Source organism: Malaya genurostris, chromosome 3, assembly GCF_030247185.1.
Source record: "Malaya genurostris strain Urasoe2022 chromosome 3, Malgen_1.1, whole genome shotgun sequence".
In the NCBI taxonomy this organism is placed as follows: domain Eukaryota; kingdom Metazoa; phylum Arthropoda; class Insecta; order Diptera; family Culicidae; genus Malaya; species Malaya genurostris.
The window spans coordinates 239,446,013-239,460,092 of NC_080572.1; the positions used below are offsets into that span (position 1 = coordinate 239,446,013).

At 35.1% G+C, this 14,080-nt stretch overlaps 2 protein-coding genes across 7 annotated transcripts in view; one reads left to right on the top strand and one right to left on the bottom strand.

Moving 5' to 3' along the window:
- LOC131438595 (HIV Tat-specific factor 1) overlaps positions 1–14,080 on the top strand; it is a 188,283-nt gene that overhangs the window by 93,667 nt on the left and 80,536 nt on the right. The gene's annotated exons all lie outside the window — the stretch shown is intronic.
- LOC131438596 (uncharacterized) overlaps positions 1–14,080 on the bottom strand; it is a 259,391-nt gene that overhangs the window by 62,268 nt on the left and 183,043 nt on the right. The window lies entirely within an intron of this gene.

A 14,080-nucleotide genomic window follows, 5' to 3' on the forward strand; every position in this document is an offset into this window, starting at 1 on the left:
ACCCCGATTGATTGTGTGAAAGCAAACGCCATTTCAGCATAGAATCATAATAATCTCGTTTCTGCCAGTTCACTAAATCATTCCCGCGCTGCAAAACACGGTGGATGGAGGCGTTCGGCTAATCTGAGGAATTCCATAATAGAACAGCGGGTGCTTGGGAAGCACATTTTTGCTGTGACGACGACGACGACGACGACGTCGGAAACAGTGCAGAAATGTGCTGATTTGCCACAAACTTCCTTTGTTTGTCCGTACCGAGCAGGAATGTATGCGGAGGTGTTTATTTTCTTGCCAGACTGTATCTTCGGTCTTCGAAGCACTAAAAATCATCGCGGATACGAGAAGTTGAAAGTTTTTAGTCATCCTTCTAGCGGGGGTAGTAGCTGGAGTTAGTTCCAGTAATCGTATCCGAAACGTAGAATGCTCACAAGTAATCGGTATTCGTCGGAGAACCAACTGGGTAAAGTTATTGCAACAAATTTGTAATTTTATCCGACAGAAACAAAAAAAAATGGTACCAGTATTATACGCGACCTTGCCGAAACCACCCCCGGTATTAGGACGAACAAGAAAATATGTAAATTTAGAGTACGAGCCAGCGGGTGAATTTAGAGGATCTGCGGGTGAATTGGAAAATTTTAAAGCTTGAAACATGGTCTTTTGTGTTTCCCATAGCGATGCAGTACGTGTTTTGCTGGTGGACACGACCGAGAGGGATTTTCTTTTAGCCCAGAGGTTTGGTAGTAGACGGAGTTTAATAGTGTCTATCAAGGGACCACGACAGGACGTGAATAAAGTGTCTGTTCCGTTCCGTATGGTTAGCTTAGAATAACGTTGAAATTGAAAACCATTTCGAATAAAGCACTAAAGCAATTCCATACGAAATTTTACTCAAATTTTGCATATGCGTTGTTTATGATCAAGAGAGACAATTCGCATCATAAGTTTGCCATTTCTACTGTAGCCTAACTTTTGAGAAGGGGCCAAGCAAAATCCTTTGAAAATTTTCACTAATATTTATTTCAGAAACGGTCAGTTCGATCGATTTGGTATCTTTTGCAATGTTTTTGGTAATAAGAATGACTATTTAATCGATTGTTGTTTTAACTAAACTATCATTTTTGATTTATCGTGCTGGCAGTTTAACAATGACATTGATCAAAGACACGCACCTCAAATGTTACAGTTAAGCAATGACATACACCCTAAGCGGAAAATGAAACGTTTCAATGTGGTGTCACTCGTGCAACTGAACAATGACACAATTCCAGCAAAGTTTTATACCGCTGACAGACATGTGATTTCCGTACAATGATTTCTGTACAACGCTGTACGCGTACAGCGATAAGGTGACAGACATGTTTTGCGCACAGAATGAATATACAGTGAAACGAAACAAAAATTAGCTTAATGCTCCGATGATCGATAATATAGAAACCAAAAATTTTTGCATTTTGAAATGTATTCCTAGTATTTGATTTATGACATATATAATCAATGCCTCTCTGAATTATTAAACTAGTTTTATGTGTGAGTTGTCATCATATCAAATTCTATGGTTTTAAGGTACATTTATGACACGTTTGTCCTGGGATACAGGATTTTTTCCTCCATGGTTTAAATGTAATTAGCATTAGGGAAAATTTGATGTCCATAATTCCGATGTTTTACCGTAACATTCTCTGACATCAAATAAAAGTATAAAATGGAAGAAATATGAAAAGCTTTTAGAACTAATTTTCGTAACACTAGCACTATTTTTCATGCAACGAAGCTGATTTCTTCCAAAAAGGTTTGCTGATTTCTTCCAAATTTTATTTGTAAATCGTGCTCACTTTTGCAAAATCCACATAATTCCTTTTTGACCTGCATATTCACGATAAAAGTTAGAGCGCATAAACTTTTAACATTGAGTCTCATAATCATAAATAAATCTAAGATACTTTTAATTTGTAATTATCAAAAACGGCATGGCACACACATTTGCCAGAAAAATACTATTATCGTAACAGTTTATTCATTACTAAATTTTCATAGAAAGGATTATGTTGATCATAAAGTTGACTTAAAAATCTTCTTGAATTTTAAAACATTCCGAAATAGTTTTGACATAGTTTTGATGCTTCATCTTGCTTCATAAATCTGATGAAAAATGGTCTACTAGGCTGGAATATAGTCTCATAATGGTTTTTTTTAAAAGGATTTTAAGGAGTTTAGAGTTGTTATGCTATATTTATGAAGTAACATTGAAAACTACTACAAGTATATATTAAATTGAATATGTTACTTGGTACGTGTTCTGCTTCAATTTACCCACACTGAAAGAAATTGAGCATTATTATTTATTTATTATGTATTATGTTATATGTATAAATATGAATATATTATTTTTCTTATTTGTATTTAAAAATTTTCCAAATTTAGGAACATTTCTTGGTGTGACTGCTTTTTGAAAATATGCTACAACGTTGATAAAGTATATACGTTTTATGCTGCTTGTTAGCATTTTACAAATATTTAAAAAAAATAAAACTTAGGTTGTTTATTATTCGACACTCAGAAGAAGGAAATATTGTTTCCTGAGTTCACCATCGTTCGCCAATGGCGCTGGTAGCAGTAAACAGTGATGTGATTTTGCACAGTTCAACGATAAATGACCGTAGTACGGAAATCACTGCTGTATCATGGTGCTCGCGTGATACCACCTTGATTCAGGGTGACAGACATGTGATTTCATGGTGTACAGTGATTCCGATATCACATGTCTTTTCTCGGAGATGGCTCCAATGATTTTCACAAACTTAGATTCCAATTAAAGGTCTCATGGTCCCATACAAAGTTCCTGAATATAATTTGGATCCGACTTCCGGTTCCGGAGCTACTGGGTGATATGTCCCAAAATTGTGAGAATAATGACACTCACTTTTCTCGGAGATGACTGTACCGATTTCCACAAACTTCCAATTTTCATTCGGCTTAAACTCCGGAGGTGGTTAGTGTAAAACTGGCAGTTTCAAGATTTTTTTTTGTTTCATAAGCTACCTCTTTATATTTGCTAGTTAACTTCTTTAGTTTGTCGACCATGAGAGTCTGTAACAAAATAAACCAACCATTGATAATCCCATAAGAGATCTGCTGAATTTTATTCAATTTATTTTGGTGCATTTTTTCCAACATTCAAATCTTTATAGAGAATCGTAAATAAATTGGTTAGTCATATTAGTGTATGGTTGAATGAACCGAATGTCACTATGCCGATATCCAGCTTTGGTTGCGGAAGTACCAACAATAGTAATTAAATTTAATAAAATGTAGCTCACTTCACTTTCTTACGCATGATTGAATAGATTTTCACTAACTTAAATTCAAATGTAGTATATCAATGTAGCAGTATTATGCAACACAAATCTTCAAAACTATTTTCTAAACTTTTTTAGAAAGAAAATGAAAATGAGAAAGGCATCATTACACCACTAGGTGGAGTAATACAGATTTTTTTTTCGAAAACGTGGCTAATTTTGTGAAAAGTTTTTTAGTAAGTTTCATTAAAAGCTGAGAGGTAGCAACCTCGTAGCAACATTTGTTCGAGTTAGCGCGATATTCATCTTCTATGTTAACAAGATTCAAATAACCATCCAAAATTCGTTACCAAATCTGAAATTTCCCGAAATTTTTCTTCAAACCGCTGTGTCTCGAGAACGGTGGCATATAGCAATATTTTGAATAACATCTTTTGTATTGTAAATTTAGCATTTTTTCATAAAATTCTGTTGAAAAAAAAATTTTTTTTTCATGATTGTCAAAAAACAACATTAATTTAAAAATATGTAACTTTTTCAAATGTCATTTCTCCATTCTGAAAATTGGACAGTATTTTATGTAGGACAAAATATAAAAAAAATGAAAAAAAAAATCAAAAATATATTCAGGGTGGCAAGTGACCGGGAAAATCGGGAAAACCGGGAAAAAGTCGGGAATTTGATTTCACCGGGAAAAACCGCGAAAAAGTCGGGAATTTTAGTGAAAAACCGGGAAAAATATTACTAACTCACCTATGAGTAACGTTTGTTAGCATAATGATATTTTTTCAACAATTGAAAAGTAGGAGACAATACCCAATTTTGCGTTTGAGCGAAATGTTCAGTACAATTGTTGAAATAACTTATTGTCCATTGGAAAATTGGCCAATACCCCATGTCTCGTCCAACGATTTTTAGAAGTTTGCAGGCAATTTTAAATCAAAAATAAGGATAATTTAGATGCTTCTGTTTAATTTTTGTTAAATTTTTAAATAAGTATTCAAGGTAACAAGGAAAATTTTTTAACAAAATTATTGAACATTTTTAAGAGCCTTCATGTTTTTAAGTTTGCTAATGATTGCCCTTGTATCATCATAATTTGTCTCAGTAATGTCATCTTGAGACAATATTTGTGTTATGCTTATATATCTGTTAGATGTCAAAAGGACTCAGAAAATTGGAAGAGTTGTCGACTTTGATCTTATTCACCGATTACAGGAAGTATTTGAGTTCCTTTTTTGAGAGTTGAAACTGGTTTCTGAGGACCAGTATAGAATCTTAGAAAGATTTAGAAAATGGATTGATTTGTTCATTGAATATATGTTTAATTTTCTTTTAAAGGTCCTCAACTATTCCATAGTAGGATCACAAGAACGTTGATATTGATGTAGATGAAGGTGAATTGATTTTAGTTTGTGCTTTTGGAACTTCAATAAATGATTTAAATTATATACGGCTATATCTATATTTCCCAAAACAATTTCAGTGTTTACATTCGACAGTGTTCTAGTCGATTAGTTCTAAGCTGGTAGAATATATAACTAATTGAACTAATCATTGCTTAATTTGAAACCCTGAATATTATTGATTGATCTGCTAGAATCAGAGCAATAGTAGAAAGATTTCTCATAGAAGATAAACTAGTTAAGCTATTGGAAAAAACTGGTTTAAAACCAGCGGAGAGTTCATCAAGAAGAAATCGTACTTCCTGATTATTTTTCTGATTCCTCTACGAGCATTTAGATCGATATATTGTGCATTTTAACTGTTATCATTTGATTTATTTGCCCATCAACGCATTGAAATCGTAAACATTGTTTATTGACTAACAGATACATTAGAAAAAAATGGTGTTTTAAAAGAGCAAGTCGTGGCAGCCGAACGGTTTTGCGAAATCTTAGGTATACGTAAGGTTTCATCACAATCACAGCATGATAATTCATCTAAGGGTATCGTTAGTTGAACGAATGTGCTTGCAAGCGACATAATTTAAACAGTATATGTCCATATAACAATTTATTGTACCATAGCTGAAGCCCTGGCAATGACGATATTATGTTAGATTCGCTTTGTCATCATCAGTGTTGATGATTGCCGATAATTTGGCAGAAAGCGGCTCGATATTTCTTCACATTGTATACAACATTGTCAATCTGGTAAAAGATGCTACAAGAACTCGCTGTCTCTCAATGCATAAACCGTGAGAGAATTTTTCTACATTTCTTCGCTCCACTTCATACTCTGAGTATTTCACAGCCCTTAAACAAAATACATACAGTCCGGCAATGATCGGCGCTGTGAGGAATTTACTAAGAGAGAATCGTAAGCTGATAATTACCGTAGATAATTCGACTTGACGATTCTCATACTAGGTTACAATATACAATATTTAAAACCCTGGGCTGGAGCATTCACAGCTATTTTCATAGATACAACTTATACAAAGGTTACATGCACATAGTTGGAATAAGCGACAATAGTAAAATGATTCTATCATAATTATCCACCTCCCGTATAGAATCGGATCACAAAACGAGAATAAGCGACAGTTTGTTGCTTCAGAGAGAATCCCCAACAGCAGCATGCTAACCCGTGATGCTCAGACAGATCATCGAGAGAAATTCGCTTTCGCACTGGTGTCCTTTCTATGTAGAATGAACCATTACGGTGTTTTGTTGCTGAGATGATATCCGTCTCTCTTTGATGGCAATGATTGAATATTGTGAAGAGTTGGTAGAGAGCGTTCTTTGATACGACACAAGCCATCCTTGGCCATTATGATTTGAAGTTGCAAGCATAGATTGTTGTTGTTTTTCCGAGTGGCAAGCGTCCGTTTTTGGGATTGCTGATCCTTATTGATTTATTTTCAATCATATGTATACCAATAAAATAATAAAAACAGTCATGTGTACTCGGAAGAAATTGGTTACGTGTAACTCAAACCCCTGAATGACTTGAAAAAGGTATTATGCTTTTCTTATATGCTCATGTTATAATGAATATTTTTATTTATACATCGAAATGCCTGGAATGTAATTGAATCCTTAATAAGCGGGCCTATTACAATGATCCTTTTTGGACATGGGATATCTGTTTAAACTTTAAATTAAAAAATATTTACAAAAAAACTAAACAGGGGCGATTTGTGCCTATTGCAAAAACCGGGAAATTGAGATCGGCAATTCACTTGCCACCCTGTATATTTTTTGAAAAATTTGAATTTTGAGAGTTATTTTCAAATAAAAAATTGAAAAAAAATTGCAACGGTGCTAAATTTTTTTACATTGTTCACGGAATTACTTAAAATATTGCGGAAGATACCAAATCGATCGAATCCACCGTTTCGGGGTATATATTTTCGAAAATTTTCATGGGATTTTTGCTTAGCCCCTTTTAAAAAGTGGATCAGGATCATTTCGCTGAATGCCATTTCGCCGAAAGCCGTTTCACCGAATGCCATTTCGCCGAAAGAGTCATTTTGCCGAAAGCCATTTTGCCGAATTCTTCATTAGTCTTAATTTCGTGATTAGAATCGATAAAAAAGATAAATAAAAAATCATTATGTTTACTTCCGTTTTGTTGACCTATAATCGTACTTCTGAAATGATCCAGAGACTTGAAAAATTTTTGTAGGTTTACTTATGACTTTAGAAAGGGATTCCCATAAAAATTTTTGACCTCATTAGTGTACCTATTAGGCAATTGTTTGCGGTATTTTCCGATAACTGAGTGCAGATAAAAAAAATATCTAATGCGGCTTCGTTCGGACCTAATTGAAGCAAAGAAATCTAGCTTTAAGCAGATCGGGCAAACGAGGCGGTTACAGGTTTGTGTGCAAAAGGCCGCCGCTTCTTTCGGTGAATTTGCCCTTCGGTGAAATGACCCTTTCGGTAAAATAACCCTTTCGGCAAAAAGAATTTCGGCGATATGGCATTCTGCGACACGACTTTTGGCGAAATGACCCGCTCCTCTCAAAAGTAAGGCTAGAGTCAAACCGGCAAATTGTTTAATATGCAAAAATGATATTTAAAAAAAAAGTCATTTGCGGTGAGATTGTTCAGTATTCAGAAAATTAAATTTTAATTCCTGAAACAACCATTTATTAAAAATGATTACCCGATCAATATTCACAATCTTGCTTTTCATCCCCTCTCCCCTCGGCCCTGAAGACCAATTCCGCACGAAATCCTACTGAACCGACTGCAATCGGGAGGCGAAATCGTATAAAACTGAGCCGTTCATCCGATCCAATATCGGTTCAATTTATTTCTATTGAGCCTGATTCCACAGTTCGTTCGGTAAGGGGTCGGCATTAGCTTGAACCGTACGTTTTCCGAATTCTAAAGGTCAGTCGAAACGCCACAGCCCCACCACACCCACACCACCATCAGCAGTACCGTTGTCATCGTCATCATCATCAGCAAACGAACCGAGAAAACCGAGTGAGGATAACAAACCGCAATCTAGTCGTCATAGAGTCGAGCAGTTGGAAAAGGCCAAGCAAAAAGCAGTAGTTTTTGGCTTGAAGTGAGCAGTTGGCAATTCGGTAGTTCAATGATTTTGTTACTGCTGCTGATTCGACGGAGCGAAAAGCAATTTCAAACAAGAAAAAAAACCGCAAACAGCCAATTCATGTTTCAAAAATGTAGTAACGCCTTTCTGGAAATTTCAACCAGAAATTTACTCTCTAATTTTTCTTATTTGTAGCTCTTCGACTACCGTGCGGAAGGAGAACGGTGTGGTGGGTGCCTACTTCCCGAATGCATTTGTAAGAATTCGAACCCACTCCAGAAACCAATCAAACAATCATAAATATAAATTAAATCATAATCCGTTTCCCTCGTTAGGGTTAGGCCTCGAGTTCGGGGCTCGGTTCGCTGCTGGGGCATCCGGTGGTGGTTTAATGTTGTAACACACGCACGTTGTCTCCGTTTGTGGTTGTCCACGTCGAGAATGGACCGGACCGACTTCTGTTTCGGCTGTTTTTTTCTCTCTTTCTTCGTTCTATCTTCCTCCGTGAACCGCGTGATGAAGGCTCGACTTGGCGTAAACAACAACAGATTGGGTACAAACCGGAGGCGCCTGTTTTGGCGGTGTCGACTCTTGGAAGCACCCTCGCCGGTAACCGTTTTTATAATTACGAAAGCAGGAAGAAATTGACAAGGTAATTAATATAAGTGGAGCCACCGGCAGTTTGTTGTTGGGTCGATGCGTTTCAATTTTTGTGTTTTGCTTCCGCTTGAATGTAGAGCAAAGATGTTTGGAAAATTGTCTTTAAACAGGTTGGTTAGACTGAGGAATTGATCGAGGGGAGTTCTGTTTGTACTAAGTGTTGAAAAATGAGACCATTTATTATCAATTGTACGCGGCAATGATAGCTGTCTGTCAACTACCAAATAACCAAGTGCTAGCCCAATGTACAACAGAGACGACCGTGTAGATGTTATTCGAAAGCATTTCGAAAATAGAGCATCGCTGGAGAAAAATCCGTCTATTTTGCCGTGTATTTTTCATAGCTTGGTCATCGAAGACGATTTCGCCAAGAAAGTCGTCGTAGGGCTTCAATCGAACTAATGCGCCTCACGAAATCAGTTCTGTTTCCCAACCAGACACGCTTTACTCTAACCCACGGTCAAAAAGTCACTTCATCTGATAGAATTGTTTGTTGAATTGCTAGTGGGTTTCTGGTAAACGTCACTTAATTCTGTCAAAGCCGACAATGATAACGTTACTGGAAAGCAGAATCTTGGCTTCTAGCAGGCCCCGAGTAGGGTTATTCCTAAACATACGCACTATCATGGTGTCGTGTTGTAAGAAAAGTACATTTTCTATTATTTGTAGGTTTTCTTCGCTAAATTTGTAAAGGCGGTAGTGCTCAAATGATTGAGCACCTCAAAAAAGTCCATATGCAAAATTTGAGCTAATTGGATGTGGGTAAGAGTAATTTTTGAAAAGGGCGTACCGGCCGACGGTCAATTTTTTCTATTCTGAAAAGTCACTAAAGTTCCGAAATCAAAAATATATTTTAATGCCAACTGTTGTAGAAATGATGGAATCGTTGAAATCTGATGTCATATCGACTAAAAAAGTTTTAATTGACTAGGAATATTGAGATTTTCGAATGCGCTCCAATCGGCTGGCTCTTGGCACGACCATATTCGATATGCATGAAACTTTGCGTGTGTGTTCAGTACAGCAAATAAAGTTTATTTTTTCACCGGTCTAGAAATGTTTTTCATTTATGACTAATTTTTTTAAAGGGCGTACATCGTACGTCTGTTTTTGCGCGATTTTTTATGAGGTTTTTTACGCGGATTACCGAAGTTACGCTTTTTTTTACGTGGATTTCCGAAGTTATGCGTTTTTTTTATGCGGATTTCATAAGTTACGCGGTTTTTTTTTGTTTTGTGTTAGAAATAAATGAACGTCGAGTTCCCGTGTTTTTAATAAGGTATTTTTTAAGTCAACTCTCTGACAATTAGAAAATTTTCAATTTAAAAAGCAAAATTTTGCTCGATTATACCAGATCTTGACGTTTCATGCATTTCTAAGATGTCAAATCATCAAACAAAATTTTCGTTTTCGGTAACTCAAAAGTCCCAGAGTCGATTTTTTTCAATTTTTTTTTGGCACCAAAAAAAAGTTCTTCAATATTACTGTTTTTTTTTCTACACAGATTTCCGAAGTTACGCGGGCTCAAATTCTCTACGTCCCAAACGTTTTTCTTCCAAAATTTATTTTTTGAAAATACACCATATTTCAACGTTTCATGCATTTCTAAGACATTTAGGTTAAAAAAATTCAATTTAGGAAATCTCAAAATTTTTCCGTTGATTTTTTCAAAAACATTTTTTTTAGATTACACCAGATCTGGACGTTTCATGGATTTCTAGAATATTTGAGATAAAAAAAAATTTTGATCCCGGAAATTTCAAAATTACATAATCGATGTTTTATCAAAAACAAAATTTTCGAGATTACTCCATATCTCAAAGTTTCGTGCATTTCTTACCCATTCGGCATCAACAATATTTTTGATTTTGGAAATATCAAAAAAATTTCAAAGTCTGAGTCGTTTTTCTAATTTTTCTAAGTCTAAGTCGTTTTTTCCAAAACCTGTTTTTTGAGATTACAACATATCTCAACGTTTCATGCATTTCTAGCACATTTGGCATAAAAAAATAAATAAAGTGAAATCCGCAAAAAAAATCTTCAGTTTTGCGGTTTTTTTCTACGCGGATTTCCGAAATTAAACGGTTTCAAAATCGCTATTTTCCATTTTTTTTTCGAGATTGCATCAAATCTGGGCGTTTTATGCATTTCTAAGATATTTGGCATCAAAAAAAAAATCTTCAGTTTTGCGGTTTTTACGCGAATTTCTGTTGTCACGTGGTTTTTTTACGCGGATTTCCAAAGTTACGTGTTTTTGGTTTTTGTTACGTATTTTTACGCGGTACGTATCTTCAGCGTAAAAGAAACCTCGGTGTATGTGTTTAAGCCACATTTTTTTTTGTTTAGATTATAGAGGTTTTAACCTTAAGTTCATTCGCCTCTTCGGACCAGAAAAACTTTCTGACCCTATGTGCGGGGTTGGTAATCGAACCCAGGCGGGCTGCGTGAAAGGTATCGACTTACCCATCACGCTATACCCGTCCCTTTTAAGCCACACCATCTTTTCAACAATTATAACTCGAAATCTATAGCTTCTACGAAAACTAGGTCTAAGTAGAAGTTGTTGGTATTCGATTCTCTGACAATTAGAAAATTCTAAAAAAAGTATTCACTGAAAAAATTAAATATAAATTTATGTTTTTCAAAATTCTCAGTGTGTATATGTGACAAATAATGTAACTCGATTTCACCAGAGATGGCTGAACCTATTTTCTCAAACTTAAATTCAAATAAAAGGTCTTATGGTCCCATAGATCGCTAATGAATTTTATCCCAATCCGACTTCCTGTTCCAGAATTACAAGGCAATATGTGCAAATCTATGAGAAAATGCGCACTCAATTTTCTCGGAAATTTCTTAACCGATTTTTACGAACTAAGATGCAAATAAAAGTACTTGAAATTGAAAAGTTTCAGCAATGTTGATCCAGATCCGACTTTCAGTTCCGGTATTACAGCACGATAAGTGAAAAAATTCAATTTCATGAGGATTTTTTCAAAAGTGATGGCAAAACGAGGTGCTAATTTTATATAAAACTTGTTGCTAAATTCATCTAGTTGGCAGATCTTGTTAGTTAGTGAATATATGAATCTACTTTGAGACTACTAGTTCCCGGTTTCCGATTCCGAACGCACCGGTAATAGGGAAGAAAAGCTCGAAAAAACGGAACTCATTTCGATTTCTCAGCAACGGTTAAACCGAATTTCACAAATCATGATTCAAATTAAAGCTCACATTTTCTTGAAGGATACTGTGTAATATCTACCAGATCCTTTATTATAAGGCGATGAGTATCAAAACTTTCAAACTGTCATACAAAATGGTGCAAAACCGGTACGCATCGATACGTACTGGTACGGAAGAAAAAAACACCACCACCAGAATTATTCATGTACATGTAATAATTGTAGATATAGCAAGCAAATAAACAATTCATGGAAATTTAAAAAATGGTGTTGTAATTAAATACCCAAGTATCTCAAGAACAGCTATTTTTAGAAGAAAGGATATCATGAACAAATTTATTGCCTTTACCCTGTAGAATAATATTCTACTGCTTAAATGATTATCTCTCAACGAGAAATTGAAATTTCGAATATATCTGTAAATTGTTTTAGCTGTAACTTCTTCATTTTTCAAAAGGCACGGATTGGATAGTCATCAATCTGTAGGTTTTAATAACGGCTTTCAAATAAAAATTCTCAAAAAAAATTAAAACTTTTAATTTAACTTTTTCGGATTTTTTTGTAATTATTGAGAAAAATATTTTTTTAAAGTGCCCAATCGATTCCCTACAACTTCTTCCTGAACGCCATTTTTGTACGATTAACGGTTTCCGATTTGAAAAAGGCAATTTTTGTGAAATGCAAAAATACTTACGCCCTTTTTAAAAATCAGTCGTGAGTCGGATTGACCTCTCCATCGGTTCAAAACTTATGGTTTGCCATACTGAAGCCATGTGCAAAGTTTCATCCAAATCGGAGAAGGTCGATTCTGATTTTGTCACTTTTTCGTCTACTCATTCCTGGAATTGCTCTATGGTAGGTTATAGCCAAAATAAGTTTTTTTTTATTCAAGTTTTAAAGAAAAAATCTTGACAGAATCTTCTAGTGATGAAAATATAAGTATGAGTAAGGCATCATTACACCACTAGATGGATAAAAAAAGGTTTTATTTAATTTTTTTAACCAAAAAACGTCACGTTACAGAGAAACTATTGAATGTTTAAGAGATCGATGAATGAGATAATCGATAAAAATGTTTCTCGAAAAAAAAAACTTTTTACCGATGTTTTTATAGGAAAAAATATAATGTTTTTATAGCAATAAAATATTATTCTCCAAGCTACGTTTAATGAAAAGGTTAACAGATAGCTACTTCCTAAATGCAAGTCATTTTCAAGATATATGAGATACAAAATCTAGAAAATGGATATTTCATGGGAATATGTCGGAAACACTCCAATAAAACTTTAAGAAGGGACAGAAAAAAATCGAGAAAATTTTGTTTAAATAAATCACTGGCACAGAAAAATTTCACCAGAAGTATAATAAAAAGCATTGTTTTAATTATACTTCTGGTGGGTAACCGGCTTTTGCTAAGTGCTCACATTTTTCCGTTCCGTCTTCGACACATCAGTGCGTTAGCAGTCTTTTGTTTGAACTGTTGCACGTCGTAATAAATGAACTTGCTCTGTCCCGGGTTGGCGGTTCAATGCTTAGGACGCTGGTCTTACAAGCCAGTTGTCGTATGTTCGAGCCCCGACCTGGAAGGATTCTTAGTGTCAGTAGGATCCATAGTACTAGCCATGCAATGATTCTGTACACTAAGAATCGGCTTCGAAGTCTGTTGAAACAGAAAGACAAAATTCCATAAAAGGAATGTAATGCCAAGACTTTGCTTTGCTCTGTTTAGATTGTGTGTTCCGTAATTCACGTCTTTGTCAAGTAATTTTACTGTCCAGTTCTTGTTCGATTTTAATATAGATGTCGAAAACAATACGCAAAACAAACATGGTCTCATTCTCAGGGTTTGATACCTTTAAAACCTGTTTTAATCCACCTAGTAGTGTAATGATGCCTTTCTCGTATCAATCATACTATCATATATAATACTGTGATATTCTTCAAAATAATTTTCTTCGATTCTTGGAAAAATAACTGAAATCGGTTTGTTTGACTGTCTACTGATAAAATCTATCAATTGGCAAAGATTTGAGGTCGATTTAGAAAATTGTTTACGATTTTTCGCCCTTTTCAGTGATGGTATAAAATTTTTAACACACTTTACCCTATATTTCCGGATCCGGATAAAATTCAGGAATTTTGTATGAGACCACAGAACCTTTCATTTGAACCTAAGCTTGTGAAAATCGGTCGCGCCATCTATGAGAAAAGTTAGAACACATGTTTTCACTTTTTGCACATAACTACGGAACCGGAAGTCCGATCCAAATGAAATTCAGGAATTTCGTATGAGACCTAAAGAGCTTTCATTTGAATCTAAGTTTGAGAAAATCGGTTCAGCCATCTCCGAGAATAGTTAGTGCAAAAAAACGTAACATGCACACACACAGACATTTTGCGTACTCGACGAACTGAGTCGAATGG